Below are 2,713 nucleotides of genomic sequence, written 5' to 3'. Positions count from 1 at the left end.
CAAAATGATTTGAATCTAATATTTCATGTCCATGTAATATTTGTTGAGTAGCCGTATAATAAACTGTTTTTTTGTGATCGGATGAATGTGCATTATGCCTTACTTAGCATAGAAGTCTGGTTTTGTGTCTTAATCCTAAAGTGTTGTTCTGCCATTTTGGACCGAAAAAAAAAAAAGTTTTAAAATGTTAAAAATCGCTACTTCATCTGAATGGTATGAAACTCTTGTGACTTTTGTGACAGTCGCTATGTGACCACACACACACAAATTGTGGACTTGATTAGAAAAAGCTCAATTGTAAAAAATATAATGAAAATAGGCGCACTTGTTTTGTTCGCGGTCAAAAATGACCCCCATATAATGAATGGGAAATGTGCAAAAATAGGAAAATAGAGATTTTTTTTCATGTACAATCTACAATTCAGCACACACACACATGCACGCACACATACATACACACACACACACACAATATGCTGTAACAATATGGCAAAATTGAGACCGAAGACTCAAATAGGAGGTTGAAATCAGGTTGATTAAGCTCTAATAAAGCATTCCTTTAAATTTTTGTTACATTTGTATTGAATTTTGATGTTATGTGTAACAGAACGTCTTTCTCTGTGTTCGGGTTTGACTGAAATAATACAAAACTGGGACTTAAAATCAACATTAAAAAAAAACTAAATCATGGCAAAAAGTAATCTTTGAGAATATCTAAATATATATCCAAACCCACAACTGATAAATATAAGTATTTAAATTATGTCTAAAATCAACTAGAGCATGTATAAGCCTTTTTATATAAAGCTATACAGCATTCTAGTGGTTACACCATGGCATTACATAAGCTTTTCTTTTTTTACTCCCACCAGATGGCACTAATCTGTCTTCAAAAATTGGATTTTAAAGGCATTGTCTCTATTTTATCATGAAAAACTGCTTTAATTGAAAAGTAATACAAAATATATTAGACTTTTTTTTCAATGGAATTCTTTTTATCATATTTATTGCATAAATATTAATTAGTACCATGAAATTCTCTCAAAATACATAATATTATTGAACAAAAATATATTACATTGATTTGACTTAAAATAAAATTAAAAGTTTAATTTCAGGTGTTCGGTCACTTTTGACCGCTAACAACACAATTGTGACCCCCCAAATGAACAATGCCAGAGGGTTAAACCTCTCGCTGCACTCCCGTCTGAATATTTAGCTTGCTCTTTCTCTCTGTTAGCCAAAGAGCTGCACTTGCAAAAGAGAAGATTTGAGATTAAACCAGGTGATGTAAATTCAGTTGCCCTAAATCTCAGTTACAGAACCCAGCCTGAGTGAAGTGTTTCTGCAACAGAGGGAATATGCCTGCAATAATCTTCTTACAAAGACAGCGTCACACACAGGAATAGAGCCGCAGCGGATTTACCAAAAATCCTTCATTTCTCATCTCTTCTCCCAGGATAAAAGGACTCCTAGAACACCCACCATCGTCTCGCTCAGAGAAAAACATCCCAAAGAACACTCGGCTGAATCTCAACGTTTTATCATCTGGATTTTAATAATGCAGAAAGTTTTCCATTTGCTTTCAGAATATATATTTTGAGCTGTAATGCACATTTAATTTGCACAGTCATGCAAGAATTATTTTTGGAATAGACAAAGTTTCTGCATATTTAACTGATAGGAGAGCCAACAGTATTATTTTGGAAAGATGAGGAAAGTGCCGCTAGCTGTCTCACACAAATATGATCTTATATTTGAAAGGAAGGAATGATCTTGATGTAACTGAGTTGATTTGATTTTGTAACATTTTCAAACATCAAACATTTTTTAATTATTCTCATGTACCAGTAGGTTATTGATGCTCACTATAATTACAGAAATTTTCCAGTTTGGAATAAAATATCACAGAAACTGCATCTAGTTTCTCATCTTGTCAGTCTTGGAGTCTTAATATATATAAAACATGTGGCATCCCATATCTGTATATAAATATTACACGCTATATGCATGTAGCGTGCATTATAGCACAATAAGCTTAGTTTACTACTTGTGATGTATTACAAATTACGAGAAATGGGATCAAGTAGTTTGTTCATGATGATCTGGGTTTTAGTTTTTAATCTGAGAATCAGAGAAAAGGGCCAGGCTAAAGGCGAGAGTTTTTACAAGTCTAATTAGCAGGGTTATTATAGGTCAACTAAATAAAAATAAACATTAACTGAAATAATACAAAATACATAAACTTTATTTTATTTTGGCTATTGTCAAAGCATAATTTTCATTTAGTTTAACTTGATTTATAGGGCCTAGGCTACTAAAATAACTAATAACAATACAAATAAAACGTAGAACTATATAGGCATATTTTTTTAAAGAAAAATATGGCAAAACAATAAAATAACTAAAATTTATCTAAAAAAAAAAGAATATTTGCTTCTATTTTCTCTTCTTGTAGCTCAAATAGAAATGCCAAGGTCATGGTTTGATTCCCATAGAAAGCAAAAACTAATAAAATCTTGAATGCAATATATGTCGCTTTGGATAAAAGCATCTGCCAAATGCATAAACGTAATATTTAAAATTTTCTAAACTTAAGTCTAAACTTAACTTGAAATTATTTTAATTCTAAATTATATATCCATATATATATATATATATATAATTTAATATAAAAAAAATAACAACAGCAATACAACAACACTACGCAAAT

This window comes from Phoxinus phoxinus (genome assembly GCF_949152265.1).
Source record: "Phoxinus phoxinus genome assembly, chromosome: 16".
Lineage (NCBI taxonomy): Eukaryota > Metazoa > Chordata > Actinopteri > Cypriniformes > Leuciscidae > Phoxinus > Phoxinus phoxinus.
Note: the sequence above shows the minus strand (reverse complement) of the source record.